Here is a 19,298-nt window from a genome sequence, read left to right as displayed (position 1 = left end):
TGGGAAATAAGTACTTCATGTCCCCCACAGGCATACTTCTACTTCACTTGTTCTTTGCCCAACTTTGCCCCATCTTCACACAAAACCTACAATGATAAAAACATTTCATGACACTCACAGTACACACTGACTGACACCGTGAAGACCATCTCAAACCATCTGTGATTACACACCCAGCACCTATTTGTGCATCACTCTTTTCCATTCCCCCATAAGCAAATGCAACACCAACTGCATACACCATGACACCTTCTTTTACAGATTATCGATACTAGTGTCCCAACATGTACATCCACATACATGCATCAGAAAGCAAACAAAACTTTAAAAGAACAGCACACAATACAAAAGAGAAGAATATAACCAGATACTCACTCTTTTTCCACCAGATGGAGCCTCACATCTATCCTTCTTTCACAAAATGCACCTCTCGAAGGCTCTTAAGGGTCTGCAAACACAAAATAATAATCTAATAAGGACTCAAAGTCAAACCCACACATGATGCAACAAATCCCACCCTATTTCTTCAACAAACCATCTACAGGAATCACCGGTCATGAGATTCCCTCACCCCTCCCTTGTACTGCAACTCTCAGTCCCATTACATATTTTCCACACTCGCCTCCCCACCAATACCCCTTCCCTGAGGAATATGAACACATCTTCATACCTACATCACGCAATATATTCAAGGAAAACTACTCAACATTTTAGGGCAAACACGACAACACTCTCACTAACCACCCACCTAAATCCAACCTTCTTCTAGAGAACAAGCAACAACTTAACCCAAATATTGTCTTCTCCATCTGCTGTCTCACACACAAAACTGGTGATGAACCCATTCATCATAAGCCCACCTTATCTAACACAGAGAAGACCACACTCCCATCAACAGGACTGCACTAAAAGCTCTAACTTAACACTTACCTCATGGATGCAAACAGCTCCTCTGTGCCCACTGACACCATACTTACAAGAACCTATGTAAACCAAACGGAGCACACTTGCTACAGCCCATTCCCTCAGTTCTAGACCCAAATACCCCTGTAGCACACAAACAGTAAATGCCAGATTATTGCTAATGGTCACAACACCACAATACCACACTCCCTTTACTAAACTAACCTATTTGACGCCCCAAAAGAGCCCCAGCACATTCCTACCTACAATGAAGCAACAACCAACTACTTCTATACATTTAAAATCAACATGCAAAATACTCACATTTGCACAGTACTCATGGCCCTTTCCCAACACTGACAGGGGCCCCTCGGTAACTAGAATGCTCACATCCTCCTCAGAAAACCAACACCCAATAGAGGACAGACAAACAGGATAGTGGTGATCAGTGATGCAAACCCCGTGCCATTTATGAGAGAAGGAGGGAGAATGGAGCATCTCTAGTTACAGACAGGTCACCCTTCCATCAGTCAACTTCCTCCACAGAAAACTCCCACTCCAATTCAATGAGCTGCCTCATGAACCCATTACAAACAGGCAGGCTTCAGAGGACTCCCATCCCTACAGCCTCAAAATCACACATACTTTTTGACCATCAACCCCTCCAGCAGATACTTATCTTTGACAGCCACTCTCAATATCTTCTTTTCCTTTGTACATGGGCCTTTGCACCCATACGTCGCCATCTGTACAGCAGTGCATTGACAGTCAAACGGATGTAGTCACAACCCTCCACAGAATTACATGACACAATACCAGATCTGGAAGCATCTGCAAATACAAACAAAGCTTAACTGAAAAACCAACTCACAAAGCACCCAACTACACGGTATGAAAGATGACCTCACCTCCATACTGCTTCCTTAAGATAAGGAATATCTACTACACATTACACTCTACTCAGAGAAGCACCCACCCACCCTAGACACTCATCCACATATTGCTGGCCCTCCCCACATCCCACCACAACAGGGGACCATCTCTAACTAGGATGCTCACATCCTTCTCGGAAAACCACAACCATGTAGAAGATGGAGAAAAGATGAAGTGGGGACCTATCATGCAAACCCAGTGCCGTGTAAGAAAAAAGAACTGAGAACGGAGCATCTCTAGTTAGAGATGGGTCACTCTCCCAGCAATCAACCTTCATCCATGGAAAACACACACTCCCTCCCTCCATACAACAAGCTCCCACCCACCCCTTACGTGCCCATTAAGAACAGACACAGTTTAGAGGACTCCCATCCATAAACAAGAAGCCTGAACATCTCAAATACTTCTGACCATCAAAGCCATCAGCAAATACTTAACTTTGACAGCCACTCCCACTCTCAATATCTTCTTTTCCTTTCTACAGAGGCCTTCCCTCCCATACGTCGCCATCTGTACAGCAGTGCATTGACAGTCAAACGGATGTAGTCACAATCCTCCACAGAATGACACGACACAATACCAGATCTGGAAGCATCTGCAAATACAAACAAAGCTTAACTGAAAAACCAACTCACAAAGCACCCAACTACACGGTATGAAAGATGACCTCACCTCCATACTGCTTCCTTAAGATAAGGAATATCTACTACACATTACACTCTACTCAGAGAAGCACCCACCCACCCTAGACACTCATCCACATATTGCTGGCCCTCCCCACATCCCACCACAACAGGGGACCATCTCTAACTAGGATGCTCACATCCTCCTCGGAAAACCACAACCATGTAGAAGATGGAGAAAAGATGAAGTGGGGACCTATCATGCAAACCCAGTGCCGTGTAAGAAAAAAGAACTGAGAACGGAGCATCGCTAGTTACAAACGGGTAACTCTCACAGCAATCGACCTTCCTCCAAGGAAAGTGCACACTCCCTCCGTACAGTACACTCCCTAATGCACCCATTAAGAATGGGCAGGGTGTAGAGGACTCCCATCCCTAAACAAGGCTGCTCAACGGCTCAAATACTTCTGACCATCAAACCATTCAGGAGATACTTAACTTTGACAGCCACCCCTGCTCTCAAGAAGGTCTTTTCCTTTCTCCAAGGGCCTTCGCTGCCATACATCAATAGCCATACAGCGATGTCATGACTGTCAAGGAGACGTAGTCACAACCCTCCATGGACTCAGATCCTGTACCAAGTAGTCTTGACACATCTGCAAATTAAAACAAAGTTTGACAGCAAACCTCAGTTATAAACTCAACTCACAAAGCTCCAAACTGCACAACATGAAAAATAACCTCGCCTCCACATTGCTTCCTGAAGAGAAGGAATATCTACTACACATTACACTCCACTCAGAAAGGCACCCACCCACCCTACACACTCATCCACATATTGCTGACCCTCCCCACATCCCACAACAACAGGGGACCATCTCTAACTAGGATGCTCACATCCTCCTCGGAAAACCACAACCATGTAGAAGATGGAGAAAAGATGAAGTGGGGACCTATCATGCAAACCCAGTGCCGTGTAAGAAAAAAGAACTGAGAACGGAGCATCGCTAGTTACAAACGGGTAACTTTCACAGCAATCGACCTTCCTCCAAGGAAAGTGCACACTCCCTCCATACAGTAAACTCCCTACTGCACCCATTAAGAATGGGCAGGGTGTAGCGGACTCCCATCCCTAAACAAGGCTGCTCAACGGCTCAAATACTTCTGACCATCAAACCATTCAGGAGATACTTAACTTTGACGGCCACTCCTGCTCTCAAAAAGGTCTTTTCCTTTCTCCAAGGGCTTTCGCTGCCATACATCAATAGCCATACAGCGATGTCATGACTGTCAAGGAGACGTAGTCACAACCCTCCATGGACTCAGATCCTGTACCAAGTAGTCTTGACACATCTGCAAATTAAAACAAAGTTTGACAGCAAACCTCAGTTATAAACTCGACTCACAAAGCTCCTAACTGCACAATATGGAAAATGACCTCACCTACATACTGCTTCCTTGAAAAGGAACACCTACTACAAATTGGGGTGTGGGTGCTGTGAGGGGCGGGGTGCAAACACTCATCCACACAGAAAATAGCTACACCTCTACACACTCACACCCCTCCCCCTACACCACAACGGCCTGTCGCTAACTAGGATGCTCACATCCTCCTCAGAAAACCACACCCATGTAGAGGAGAAGACAATGATGAATTGGTGACCTGTCATGCAAACCCACTGCTGTGTAAGAGAGAGGAATTGAGCATCTCTAGTTACAGACAGGTCAAGCTGCCAGCAATCAATCAGTCTCCATACAACAAGCACCCACCCACCCCTCACAGGCCCATTAAGAATGGACAAACTTTAGAGAATTCCCATAACTAATGAAAGAGCCTCAACATCACAAACACTTCTGACCATCAAACCCTTTCGCATATACTGATGTTTGGAAATTGAACAGGAGCACCGCCTCTCAACGTCCCCTTTGCCTCGGTAGAGGGGCCTTCACTCCCATATGTTGAAATCACTCACATACATACAGCACCAGCATGACAGTCAAAAATAAAAATATTCACAACCTTTCATGTCACAAGGCAACTTGGTACCAGATCTGGCTACAGCTGCAAATATGAAGAAGGCTAATTACAAAATACAGAAGGTTAAGACACAAAACTCTTACTAAATATTACAGTTTCCTCAGACCGGTCCCCACCTAACCCAAACAGAATACTGCAATTCTTCTACAACAGTCCAACACCAAAGATATACCACTGGTACTGGATACGGGTGTTTAACAGATGCTCTATCAGAAACACCCCCCCAATGTCTTCCCTCCCAATGAAAATAAAAATCATAAATCAAACACACTATGATCAACCTGAAATGAAATAAAAACACATTACACAGCAATAAGACAAGGAAAACAGTACATTAACCACAAATACATGTCATAGTTATCCAGTATCAATACTCACCATGACTAAAAACACCCATAGAAGCACCTAGGCACATCTCTTTGTACCACCACAAAGCTGAATGACTTCAGGTGACAATACACCAGCTTATATACTGCCTAAGCTCCACCCCTCCATTTCCCAGCATGCCTTAGAAGCCAAAGGCAGCTATAAATACAGACTCAGGTGCCACAGAAACTCTTTAGTTCATTTCTAGCTTGACAGCAGGAAGCACTGTTCCTCTTGATGTAGTGATCAACCTTTCTTCTTACAATGCGAATCTATAGAAGATTCAAACTCTATTACCAGGTAACACTATAATTACCATATTTCAGATTCCTAAAACGAAAATGCTACCTGCAAGGTGTATGGGACTCCACGGTAGGTGCACTTGGCGGTTGCTGAAAGAGGTACCTCAATTCCCCCAAATCAGACCCCACGCCTAACAGAGCCCCATGCCCTAAAGAAGACCACCTAAGTTACATACCTTTTTAATTTTTTTACTCATCCTACAGTGGGCCAGATCTTCGGCAGCATTTCAGTGGCAGCGCCTTCACTCACTATTGGTCTTTGGCACCATTTCGCTGATGGGTCCTTCAGTGCCACAGAAGACCAGGAGCAAGTGAACAGCCCGCCACCAAAGTGCCGCAAAACACCCAGACCACCGCCACGTATTCAAATTGAGCCCCACACTTCCTAAAGCTGGCCCTGCTTGCCACACACAGCATTGCACCACCAGCAGGGCAAACTGAGGCTGCACAGCACCAGGGACAGCAGGGGATGGCCAGAGGCTAGTTTCCCAAGCCAGGAGCTCAGGGGCTGGGCAGGAGGGATCCACAGGCCAGATGTGGCCAGCAGGCCATAGTTTGTCCATCTCTGTCTTAAGGCAATGCCACCACCCTCAGCAGCATCACACACATAAGGGTCGCATAGCATATTGCCACCCTTGCACCTCCACTGCTGCTGCAGCTTGTGCTGCCTGGCACTCATCATATAGCTCAAGGCAAACTTCATGCTGTCAAACAGGGGGCTGGAACTTGCCATAGCCCTCTGGCCGCTCATGGCTCACCAGAGGCAACATTTCATATTGAGGCAGTGAGGCAATTTTAATGGTGATTCCAGGGGCTAGTTGAGCACCTGAAAACTCCAGGATTCTTCCACATAATAACTTAAATAAATAATGTGGCTTTAATTGGACTTTAATTGAAACAGATACAAAGAATAAGGATTTAGCTGGCAGGAGTATTGTAGCTATGTAAGTTTACACCAATCAGGAGATAATACAGCAAGACAGTCCCACTTCCAAGCATCACAGTGTCAGTTCTGGAGCTTTAACAATGATATCAGAAACACAAGTTTCATATTTTGTACACTGTTTCTGGAGGGGACAGTATTCAGGAAACACCTCTTGTTTCTGGGGGAGACAGTATTCAGGAAACACCTCTTGTTTCTGGAGGAGACAGTATTCAGGAAACACCTCTTGTTTCTGGGGGAGACATTATTCAGGAAACACCTCTTGTTTCTGGAGGAGACAGTATTCAGGAAACACCTCTTGTTTCTGGGGGAGACATTATTCAGGATACACCTCTTGTTTCTGGGGGAGACATTATTCAAAGTACACCTCTTGTTTCTGGGGGAGACATTATTCAGGATACACCTCTTGTTTCTGGGGGAGACATTATTCAGGATACACCTCTTGTTTCTGGGGGAGACAGTATTCAGGAAACACCTCTTGTTTCTGGGGGGACTGCAATTCACGATACACCCTTTGTTTCTGGAGGGGACAGTATTCAGGAAACACCTCTTGTTTCTGGGGGAGACATTATTCAGAGTACACCGCTTGTTTCTGGGGGGACTGCAATTCACGATACACCCTTTGTTTCTGGGGGAGACAGTATTCAGGATACACCTCTTGTTTCTGGAGGGGACATTATTCAGAGTACACCTCTTGTTTCTGCGGGAGACAGTTTTCAGGAAACACCTCTTGTTTCTGGGGGGACTGCAATTCACGATACACCCTTTGTTTCTGGAGGGGACAGTATTCAGGAAACACCTCTTGTTTCTGGGGGGACTGCAATTCACGATACACCCTTTGTTTCTGGAGGGGACAGTATTCAGGAAACACCTCTTGTTTCTGGGGGGACTGCAATTCACGATACACCCTTTGTTTCTGGAGGGGACATTATTCAGGATACACCTCTTGTTTCTGGGGGAGACAGTATTCAGGATACACCTCTTGTTTCTGGGGAGACACTATTCAGGACACACCTCTTGTTTCTGGGGGAGACATTATTCAGAGTACACCTCTTGTTTCTGGGGGGACTGCAATTCACGATACACCCTTTGTTTCTGGAGGGGACATTATTCAGGATACACCTCTTGTTTCTGGGGGAGACAGTATTCAGGATACACCTCTTGTTTCTGGGGAGACACTATTCAGGACACACCTCTTGTTTCTGGGGGAGACATTATTCAGAGTACACCTCTTGTTTCTGGGGGGACTGCAATTCACGATACACCCTTTGTTTCTGGGGGGACAATATTCAGGAAACTCCTCTTGTTTCTGGGGGAAACATTATTCAGGATACACCTCTTGTATCTGGGGGGACTGCAATTCACGATACACCCTTTGTTTCTGGAGGGGACATTATTCAGGATACACCTCTTGTTTCTGGGGAGACAATATTCAGGATACACCTCTTGTTTCTGGGGGAGACAGTATTCAGGATACACCTCTTGTTTCTGGGGGAGACAGTATTCAGGATACACCTCTTGTTTCTGGGGAGACAATATTCAGGATACACCTCTTGTTTCTGGGGGAGACATTATTCAGGATACACCTCTTGTTTCTGGGGGAAACATTATTCAGGATACACCTCTTGTTTCTGGGGAGACAATATTCAGGAAACACCTCTTGTTTCTGGGGGAGACAGTGTTCAGGATACACCTCTTGTTTCTGGGGGAGACAGTGTTCAGGATACACCTCTTGTTTCTGGGGGAGACAGTATTCAGGATACACCTCTTGTTTCTGGGGAGACTGCAATTCACGATACACCCTTTGTTTCTGGAGGGGACATTATTCAGGATACACCTCTTGTTTCTGGGGGAAACATTATTCAGGATACACCTCTTGTTTCTGGGGAGACAATATTCAGGAAACACCTCTTGTTTCTGGGGGAGACAGTGTTCAGGATACACCTCTTGTTTCTGGGGGAGACAGTATTCAGGATACACCTCTTGTTTCTGGGGAGACTGCAATTCACGATACACCCTTTGTTTCTGGAGGGGACATTATTCAGGATACACCTCTTGTTTCTGGGGGAGACAGTGTTCAGGATACACCTCTTGTTTCTGGGGGAGACAGTATTCAGGATACACCTCTTGGTTCTGGGGGGACTGCAATTCACGATACACCCTTTGTTTCTGGAGGGGACATTATTCAGGATACACCTCTTGTTTCTGGGGGGACAATATTCAGGAAACTCCTCTTATTTCTGGGGGAAACATTATTCAGGATACACCTCTTGTATCTGGGGGGACTGCAATTCACGATACACCCTTTGTTTCTGGAGGGGACATTATTCAGGATACACCTCTTGTATCTGGGGGGACTGCAATTCACGACACGCCCTTTGTTTCTGGAGGGGACAGTATTCAGCGATCTCCTCTTCTTTCTATTCATGACACAGCCCTTACATCCAGAGGGCAGGGGAGTCATAACACATCTCATGTTCCTACAAAGGACACTATTCAGCACACACCCCTTGTTCCCAGGAGGAGTACGATCTATGACACACCTCTTGTTTCTGCAGGGGGACCACAATTCATGACGCACCCCTTGTTTCTTCAAGGAGCACTATTCAGGGGACACCATTTGTTTCCAGAGGGGCCAGTATTTGTGACTCACCCCTTGTTTCTGGAGGGCAGAGTACTCATAACACATCTCACGTGCCCAGCAGGGACAGTACGCAGGCCACACCGCTTCTTCTCGCAAGGAGTACTATTGATCACACGTCCCTGCTTTCTGGAGGGAACGTTATTCAAGACACACCTCTTGTTTCCAGAGGGGACAGTATTCAGAACTCACCCCTTGTTCCCAGGAGGAGTAATACTGATAAAACACATGTTTTGGGGAGAGGGGGCAACATGGAGGAGACAGTATTTGTGTTACACCTGTCATTTCTGAAGGAGACATTATTCAGGGGACACCTCTTGTTGCCAAAGTATTCATGCCACACTCCATGTCTCCGGAGGACACTGTACTCATAACACATCTCTTGTTGCCAGAAAGGACGGTATTCAGGACACACCTCTTGTTCTCAGGAGGACTACTATTAGAAGGGGTGACTCATTGTCTGGAGGGGACACTATTTGAGTATGTCTACACTACCAGATTAGTTCGATTTAAGTTAAATCAAATTTTTGAAATCAACCTTACAAAGTCAACTTTGTGAGTCCACACTAACGGGGCAAGCGTCGACATTGGAAGCGGTGCACTGTGGGAAGGTATCCCACAGTTCCCGCACTCCCTGCTGCCCATTTGAATTCTGGGATTTCCCCCCAATGCATGCTGGGGGGAAAACTGTGTCGATGGTGGTCTTGGGTAACTGTCAGAATTCAACAGTCCCTCCCACCAGCTAAATCAGTTTGCGCACTTTTTCTGGTCAGTGACAGCGCGGACGCCACCACACTGCAGTGCGACCATGGAGCCCGCTGCGATCATCGCTGCACTTATGGCCGTTGTCAACTCCTCGCACCTTATCGTCCACCTCTTCCACAGTCAGATGCTGTGAAATCGGGCGAGGAGGCTCCGGCAGCACGGTGAGGACATGAAGTCTGAAAGTCGCTCAGACCTCTCACAAAGCACAGTACGCTGCGCCGTGGAGATCATGGTGGCAATGGGTCATGTTCATGCTATGGGACGGCGATTCTGGGCCCAGGAAACAAGCACAGACTGGTGGGACCACATAGTGCTGCAGGTCTGGAATGAATCACAGTGGCTGCGAAACTTCAGGATGCGTAAGGGCACTTTCCTTGAACTGTGTGACTTGCTGTCCCCTGCCCTGAAGTGCAAGGACACCCGCATGCAAGCAGCCCTGAGTGTGCAGAAGCGAGTGGCCATAGCCCTCTGGAAACTTGCAACACCAGACAGCTACCGGTCAGTAGCGAACCACTTTGGCGTGGGCAAATCTACCGTGTATTTCTCTGATAAGGTCATGCAAAACAGTATCAAAAGCCTTACTGAAGTCAAGATATACACTTCCCCTCTATCCACAAGCTTGTTATCCTGACAGGAAAAAAACATTAGGATGGTTGGAAATGATTTGTTCTTGACAAATCCATGCCGACTGTTATTTATCACTTTAATATCTGTTGCTAACTGATTATTTGTTCCATTATTTTTCAGGGGAATTTAAATAAGCTGATTGGGCTGTAATTCCCCAGGTTGTCCTTACTCCCCTTTCTATAGATGGGCACTATATTTGCCCTTTTCCAGTCCTCTGGAATATCTCCCATATTCCTTGACTTTTTTAAGATAATCACTAATGGCTCAGAGATCTCCTCAGTCAGCTCCTTCAGCATTCTAGGGTGCATTTCATCAGACCCTGCTGACTTGAAGACATCTAACCTAAGTCATTTTTAACTTGTTCTTTCCCTATTTTAACCTCTGGCCCTACCTCATTTTCATTGGCATTCATTAAGTTAGATGTCCAATTGCTGCTAAACTTTTTGGTGACAACGGAAACAAAAGGCATTTAGCACTTCTGCCATTTCCACATTTTCTGTTATTGTCACCCCCCCACTGAGTACCGTCAGAATGTGGGGACAAAATCACAAAGATTAACTCCCAAAAGAAGTTACCCCTAGCAAGGGACAGGGAAGGCAATAAGTAGGGTACTGCTTAAATCACAGGGGGGGAGGGGGAATCGTACCATTTTCAAACATTGGTCATGGCATAAATAGTGAACTTTGCAGATGAGTTATACACCTACAAAATTTGCTAATGATGTAGTGAGTAACCCAAAAAATGTGTGATTTCTCCACAGCGTTTCTCACACTAGGGGCCCAAACCCAATAGGGGGTTGCAAGCCCACCAGGAGGTCGCAGTATTGCCACCCTTACTCCTGAGGTGATGCTGGCAGCGGCGCTGCCTGGAGCTGGATGGCGAGAGAGCGGTGGATGCTGGCCGGTGCCCAGCTCTGAAGGAGAGAAGTAGGAGTGGCTTAGTATTGCCACCTTTACCTCTGTTCTGTGGTGGCGCTGCCTTCAGAGCGAGGCATCCAGCCGGCAGCTGCCATTCGCCACTCTGCCTTCAGAGCCGGGCAGCCGGAGACCCGATTTCACGGTCTGTGACGTAAATTTCCATCCTCATTTTTCTGCCCCATTTTTCTACTCCCCAGCCCCGCTTTGTGCCCTTGGTGGCTGCCCCACTCACCCCACCCGTGTTATGGCCCTGTAGCTGCACCCAATTGTCTGGTTACCAAAACAATTCACAGGCATCATGTAATAGTTGAGTGTTTATATTATGCCAGCAGATTTTTCTTAAACAAACAGGTCTGCTGTGGCTTTTCCAAATTACGGCAATTAATAAAGGTCCATTATTACTTTTCTGCGATTTTCCAAGCCTTCTTTGCAACTCAGCTGCAATTATTTGAAGATCATCCCGCAGTTCAGATAGGGTCTTAATTATTATTAACCAAGAGAAGGAAGAAACAGAAACCACAATAGGGAAAGAACAGGTTAAAAATATGTAGATAATAATATATATAATGTGTCAGCCATGAAATTCATTTTAAGGTGCCCAAAGAATCAGCTGAAGCAATCTGGGAACCATTAGCAATTATATTTCAGAATGCCTGGAGAATGGTGAAGACTGGAGAAGGGAAAACACAGTACCCATCTTTTGAAAGGGGAACAAAGAGGACTGAGGAATAAAGTCAAGCCTTCCTTAGATACCTGGAATGAACAAATTATTATACAATCAATTTGTAAGCACCTAGAGGACAGTAAGGTGATAATTTAGATCCAGACTGGATTTCTAAAAACAAATAATGCCAATTCAATCTCATTTCCTGTTTTCACAGGGGTACTGGATTTACAGTTCCAGGGGATACTGTAGACAGGACATATCTTGATTTTAGTTTGGCTTTTGACACAGGCCCCCATGACATTCTCACAGTGAACTAGGGAAATGTGGTGCACATAAAAGTGCTACAAAATGAGTGACAATGTTGTTGGAAGGCTGCACTCAGACAGTAACCATTAGCGGTTCACTGTCCAATGGGAGGATGTATACAATGGGGTGCCCAGGGGCCAGTCCTGGATCTGATATAGTCAATATTTTCACTCATTACTTGGATTACGGACTGGAGAGCATGCTGTCTAAATATGCAGATACCAGCAGCTGCGAGGGGCTGCAAGCGCGTTGGAGGACAGGATTAGAATTCAAGGTAACATTTACAAACGGGAGAAGTGGGCTGAATGAACAAGATGAAATTCAATAAAGACAAGTGCAAAGTACTAGACTTAGGGAAGGAAAACCAAACGCACCACTACAAAGTGGGCACTAGCTGGTTAGGGGGCAGTACTACTGAAAATGGTCAGGAGCTATAGTGGTTCACAAACTGAATCTGAGTCAATTGTGAAAAAAACTAATTAAGCACTGGACTAGATTAGCAAGAGAGGCAGTGGAATCCCCATCACTGGGGGTTTTTAAGGACGGGTCAGACAAACACCTCAGTGCCGGGGGCCGGACTAGCTGCCCTCTCACGGTACATTCCAGCCCTACAGTTCTACGACTCTATGTGGGGGAAATGCTTGGCCACTTTATTACAGCACTGCCCGGCCCCTCCCACAAGCACTAAACCACCGAGACATTTTGAAACCCTCTCAGTAACAAAGTCTGGGAACCAGATGGGAGAAAAGCGCAGAAGAAAAGGAGTGACCCTGGGGGATTCCCCGACACTGCCCCCAAGGCAGCGCACTCCCACAGCAGGGGGAACAGGGAGAGTCAGGAACTGGCTTTTCCTCTTCCTGCACCTCACCTTGCTCACAGGAAAGTGAATCTGCCCAGTTATTTGGTATCATGGACCTGTGGATCCTCCCCTTAGGCTCAGGGGAGGTTCTTTACCAGTGGGCAGGATCTGCCCGCCAACTTCCTGGATACCAACAGAAAGATGCTGTAGTAAGTGTGTGGGGGCCAGTCAGAGATCTGGGAATCTCTCTCCCTAATTATTTCTCCCACTGCCCTTTTCAGTCTCTCTCTTTCCTTTTTCTCCTTGTGTCTCCCCTTCCCCTGTCTCTCCCCCTCTGGCTGACAGACAATCCTGGGGGTTTGCTCTCCTATGGCTAGATCAGCTCCTGCAATTGCTAAGGAGGGAGACATGTGGGGTGAGGAGGGGCTGTTTCTGCAGAATCACCCTCATACCCATCCCCAGTTCCCTGAAGTCTCTATCAATCGCCTAGAGTCTCTGACTCAGAAATTGGTGTGGACAGAGCCTTGGGATGTCCTATGGGGCTAATTGCAACTGGAGGAAATCCTCACCTTGGCTGGGCACAGAGGAAGCTTTACTCACGGTCACTCCCCAGCTGTGATCCCACTGCGGGAGCAGCAGCTGCTCAGCCTGCGCTCCCAGACCACAATCAGGGCAGCAGCATCTGAACCAGAAAGCTCAACCCCAAAACCCTGAGGCAGAAACAGAGAGAAATTGAGTAACTTTCCCTCCTTTAGCAAGAACTGAAACCCCCTCCCCACAGGGACACACCCTGATCTTATCTACCTCCCATGTTAATTTGGAGTCACTCCCTGTTCTGTCTTGCAGTGACTCCAGATGAACACATGTCTCAGCGTGCAGCTCTAAGGATTAATCTGCTTGTTTGCATAGATAAACTCATATCTTTTCTTATAAGTATTTGATGTATTGTAATAGGTTTATATATTTATATTAAAAATAAGTTTGGCTGTAATGCAAGAGACCTACAGGCTAAAACCCTGTCTGTTAAGCTAAGGCAAAGTCAGCATATGTATATTGTGACCCTTTACATTCCTAGGAAAAGATGACCTATCTAGATGTCTAGAGACCTTTTACCTAAATCAATAAACAGTGAAGGATGGCAAAGGGGATTTTTCAAAGTTTTACCCACAGACTTAATAAGTACACCACAAGTCCATACATACCCCATATACTAGTATGTATGTGCGTACTGATGATGGGTAAGTGTACCCTAACATTTCTGGGGGGAAGCTATTTGATATGACACAAGTGCCGGAAATCCTCCCTCTTATTCCCAAGAACAAGGAAAGGATAAACAAATCCAGGAGTTGCTCAAACTCCTGGCTAGCAAATAGGTATCAGTGGCCTCTGTGGCTGGAACTGAAGGCGACCCCAGGATGTTTTTAAACGCACGAGTGGGGGGCCGACAGTGCAACATGTTAATAGACACAGCAGCCTCAGTATCAATAACCAGCCAAGATCTTCCCCTGACCTGTAAAACCATATGGATTGAAGGGGTGGAAGGTGGAAAATTAAAAGCAACCCTTAGCCAGGCAGTAGAAATAGATTTTGAAGATATGATCACAGTCACTCAAATCTGGGTTTGCCCTGAGCAGGGAGACACAATGTGCAGCATAGATCTCCTTAAGGAGCTCGTGGGAGTAACCAACCCCAGAGCTAGCTGCATTGAATGGGCCAAAGGGTCCAAATAGGAAAAATCATCTCAAGATATAGCCATGATTGCCAGTAATAGGTAATAATACCGGGGGGGGGGGAGTCTAGTAGAAACCCCGTGTTCCCTTCACCCTGAGGTGTGGGCAACAGGTAAACAAGAGTGTGGGCTAGTAAACATGAAGCCTCTGTCTGTAGAAGGACCAACTCACAACGCCCACAGGCAGGATCCTATTAAACCCAAAGCCTTAGAGGCAGTTAAATATATAGTCACTAATGTAGAATCTAGAGGGGTAATTTAAAAAACCACCTCCACAACTAACTCCCCAGTTTGGCCCATCAGGAAGCCAGACGGGACCTGGAGGTTAACTATAGACTACACCACCTTAACCGGGTGACTCCCAAGGCACATCCTATTGTGGCAAGCCCTGCCACTATTCTGAATTTGCTAACCCCAGGACACTCAATATTCTCAGTCCTGGATGTAGCTAATGGATTTTGGAGTATTCCCCTTGCAAAGGAGAGTCAGGAGAAATTTGCATTTACAGTAGGAGACCAGCAGTACACTTGGACCTGAGTACCTCAGGGGTTTCATAATTCTCCTTCCATCTTCCACAGGACAATGGCAGAAGTAATAGCACGAGTGCCTTTGGAAGGGGATACTGTGATACTACAGTATGTAAATAATTTGTTAATTGCCAGTTCAAATAAAAAGGACCATTTAAAAGCAATTGCAGAATATTTTATACCTAGGGCATAACATCTCCAAGGAAGAGAAGGCACTCACAGTAGACAAAAAGCAGGCAATTTTAGAGTTAAAGAAACCACGGACAGCTAAGGAATTCTGGAAGGTCGTGGGACTCCTTAATTTCTGTAGAACCTATATACCGGAGCACTCAAGAGATGGTGGAACCATTTCAAAACCTCACTGGAGGGGGAAAGCCTGCAAATGAGTTAGTAATATGGGGCACACAACAAGAGGAGGCATTTATAAAAAATAAAACAGGCTTTAGCCTCCGCCCCCAGCCTGGGCTTACCCGATATGGGAAAGCCATTCCACCTTTACTGCAGCCACAGCCGGACCCAGTACTCAGCTGTGCTAAGCCAGCTTCAGGGAGCATACCTACCTACCTTAAAACCCCTGTATCCCAGGGATTACCAGAGTTCATAGCAGCTCCTTGAGCTGTGAAAGCTTGTGAATCATACACTGTCACAGGGAAATTCATGCTCCATACACCCCATACACTCATTGATCTCCGTAACAGATGCCCAGAGGAGTCAGTGGGAATCAACATTGTGCTTGGAAAACCCTAACTTCTCCATAGTAAAAAACAAAAAAAAAATGTAGCCAAATGTCTGAACATAAAGGGAGAGGTACACGCATGTCTTATAGAGAAGAGGAAGTGTTGGGAAGAATTTTAAAAAAGCCATTAAAAATCCAAATATAGCTTTGTATGTAAATAAATCAAGAGAGCATAAAATTGGAGTGCCACATACAGAATGGGCAGTGGTACTCGGTGATGGGAAAGTGATAGCCTTGCTTCTTGGGCTGACTTTGATCCATCCATCTGACCTGAAGCTAACAGCCCTCACTGAACATTTGAGAGCAGGGGAAAGCAAGAAGCTCACTGTATACACAGACAGCAGATATGCATTTGGAGTGGTGCGTGACTACATGGACGTGTGGTCACACAGGGGTTTTATAACAACAACTGGCAAGCAAATTAATAATATGAAAGCAATTCAAGGCCTAACAGAAGCTGCCAAACTACCATCAGAACTAGCAGTAGTAAAAATAAAAGCACACAATTAAATCTCAAGTAAAAAACAAACAAAAAAAATTGCACAAGCAAGTCCTATTAAGGTTTGTGCAGCTAGAGTGCCAAAAAAGGAAGTAAATTTAAAAAAGCTATATGCAACCATAAGCCCAGAAAAGAAAGTTAAAAAAAACAAGGCTGTGTGTATAAAAACCACCTCTGGTATGGGCCGGGGGGGAGGAGCTGGTAGCCCCGGAGTGCATACGGACTCTACTGCGCCATGACATCCACTCTCCAGCTCCTCTGAGGTAAAGACAAATGAGGGCTGCTCTGAAATACTGGTGGTGGCCAGCCATAAAAAAAAATGCTTTACAATTTCTCAAAAAATGTGTAACATAGGCACTAGTAAATGTGGGTAAAAAAAAAGAAGTGCCTCTGATTCACCAACCACAACCAGAGGGACTGTGGCAAAATTTGCAAATTGATTTTACTGGACCCTTGCCACAAAGCAGAGGGTACACTTACATTTTGGAAATTATTGACACCTTTGCCCAATGGGTAGAGGCATTCCCAACCAAGAACTGTACTGCCACAACAATATTTCTTTTGCTAGGATTCGAGCTAATACCCAGATGAAGTTTGCCACTGTCAACATACGCTGACCAAGGAATTCACTTTACAGGGTGAGTAATAAAAGAAGCATGTAAAGCACTAGGAATAAAGCAAAAATTCCATATACCATACCACCCTGAAAGCTCAAAAATAATCAAAAACAATAAACAAAACAATAAAAACAGCCTTAACAAATGCAATACTGAATACAGGAGAAGGATGGGCTCCTATGCTTCCTGCTATGTTGTATCAAATCAAAGAAAGCCCAAATAGGCTGACTCAACTGACACCCTTTGAGCTAATGACACAAAGAGCAAGGAGAATGCCTAGCACTGTGACCCTCCCTGCAGGCGGATCTGGGCTTTTTGCAGACAGGCTGCAAAACTACATCAAGGCATTGGACATAGAGTTAAAGAATTTATACAACCCAGTAGAAAAAAAAACCAAACCGAGCTGAATAATAATACCAGTCTAGACAAACCTGCATTTGAAGTTGGGAATTTAGTAATGTGTCGCATTTATCCAGAGGTTAAAGGAATTTCTAAAGCCAAGATGGCAAGGCCCTATAAAGGTCCTTCTAACTACTAATACATGTGCAAAGATTAAAGGAAAATTTAAAACATTTTGGCATCACCAAAATCAGTTAAAATTGTTTAAATCAGCATCTGTCAATACTAACAATGCTTCCACGGGTGAACAAGAGGAGAAGGAAGAAGTACTGAAGGGTGACCAGGACAACCAGAGCGACCATGGGGAGGCTTCTGCTGTGTCTCCTGCTGTCCCTGTGATGCATGAGGAAGGACGCAAGTCATGTGCCATGTGAAAAGGAGGACTGGGAATGGGTCACTAACCCCCCTCCTCCAGGTTTGCTGTGCTTTAATTGCCGCACTAAGGAAACACTTTAACTTGTCCAAAACACGTGCAGTGGCCAATAAACAAATCTGGCCAGAAGTAAAGGTGGCACTGTGGTTAGGACACGAGCGCACAGTAGAATGCAAGAAGGTCCAAATAAAATCACACACTGATGCTCACAAAAACAGGGAGGCTAGTAACATTACAATTTTGATAACAACCGACTGCCCTGTTATCCGCTGGTGTCAGGTACCGGAGATTACGGACTTGTTGGAAGGAATCATGGAAGCGTATGAGCTACTCCTTTGAACAGGGCAAAGCGCTTTGATGATGCTGTGGCCCCCTGAGATGAACAGTGTCTATATTTAATGCAACCAGTGTCCAAATTACCTTTAAAGGGGGAACAGCTGCGTACTACTAGTGAAGGGTACTACAAGGTCTTGGGCTATGCCTCATTTGAGCACAACTACATGGCATATTGCCACGAAGGCTTGGGAGGGAACGCACAGACCTCGATACTGAAATTTGTGTGGAATTTTGGGAGAAAGAAACCAAACACTCATGAAAGATCATGCGCCAATTATACCGACATGGTACCTGTGGAGGTTGGACTTGCTGATTCAGGATGGAGCTTACCACTTAAAGCACGGATGCAGGTAACCCCAAAGGCATGGCACATATTTGTTAAATGATGGCCCAAATTAGAATGTCCACAACTGGTAACAATTAACTGGGTTATCAGCGACAGAGTGGAAACACCCAATTGTGTGTCATGCCCTGAACAAATCCCTCTTCCAGAACCAGGATTATAATGATAGGACCAGCACTACCGGTCCTCACCTCAGTGGTATTCCACACTTACAGGGTTGAGGTGCGTATTCCTTTAGAGGTAGTGAACAGACAATATGCAAAAGTCAGGCCTCAAATGAGTAGAAACATTACTAGCCTAACAAACGAAATTGGTGAGTGCTTAACTAGACAGAGGAGGGGATTACTAGATACCATTGCAGGATGGTTTGGTGCAGGTAATTCTGTTTGCAACACCTATACCATAGCACACCAAGCTGAAAGGAAGGACCATCTGGAATCAAGGGTGGCAGATGCTATAATCTCTAATGCCCAGGGAGAACTAGATACTATTAAGGCCAGTCGATTTATCCTAGACAGCTTAAAGGATATCTCAAACTCTGTATCCACCTCATCAGATATAACAAAATACCTGGGCTAAGAAGTCACCAGTCTGCTAATAAATGGGACAAAAATAAAGGCACTACAGGAGAGTTGTAGGAGAGCAGGACAAATTTTGGTCCTCATCACACAGGGAATTGTAACCAATCTCCTCAATGGCCGGGTCCACCCAGCCCTTATGGAAGCGGTGGAACCCTATATCCCGTCCCCAGCAACTGCCCAGAACCACTCCATCAAGCTAAATGGAAAGCCCTGCCCCTCGAGACATCCATCCGTGTGCATGACTGTCCCCCAAAGGTCAACCATGACTGTTGATATGACGCGGCTCCACCGTACTGCATCAATGATGGGTAACCTGACATGGGATCCG

Source organism: Mauremys mutica, unplaced genomic scaffold, assembly GCF_020497125.1.
Source record: "Mauremys mutica isolate MM-2020 ecotype Southern unplaced genomic scaffold, ASM2049712v1 001401F_np12_obj, whole genome shotgun sequence".
Taxonomy (NCBI): domain Eukaryota; kingdom Metazoa; phylum Chordata; order Testudines; family Geoemydidae; genus Mauremys; species Mauremys mutica.
The sequence above is the reverse complement of the archived record's forward strand: the minus strand, read 5'-3'. Positions refer to the sequence as shown.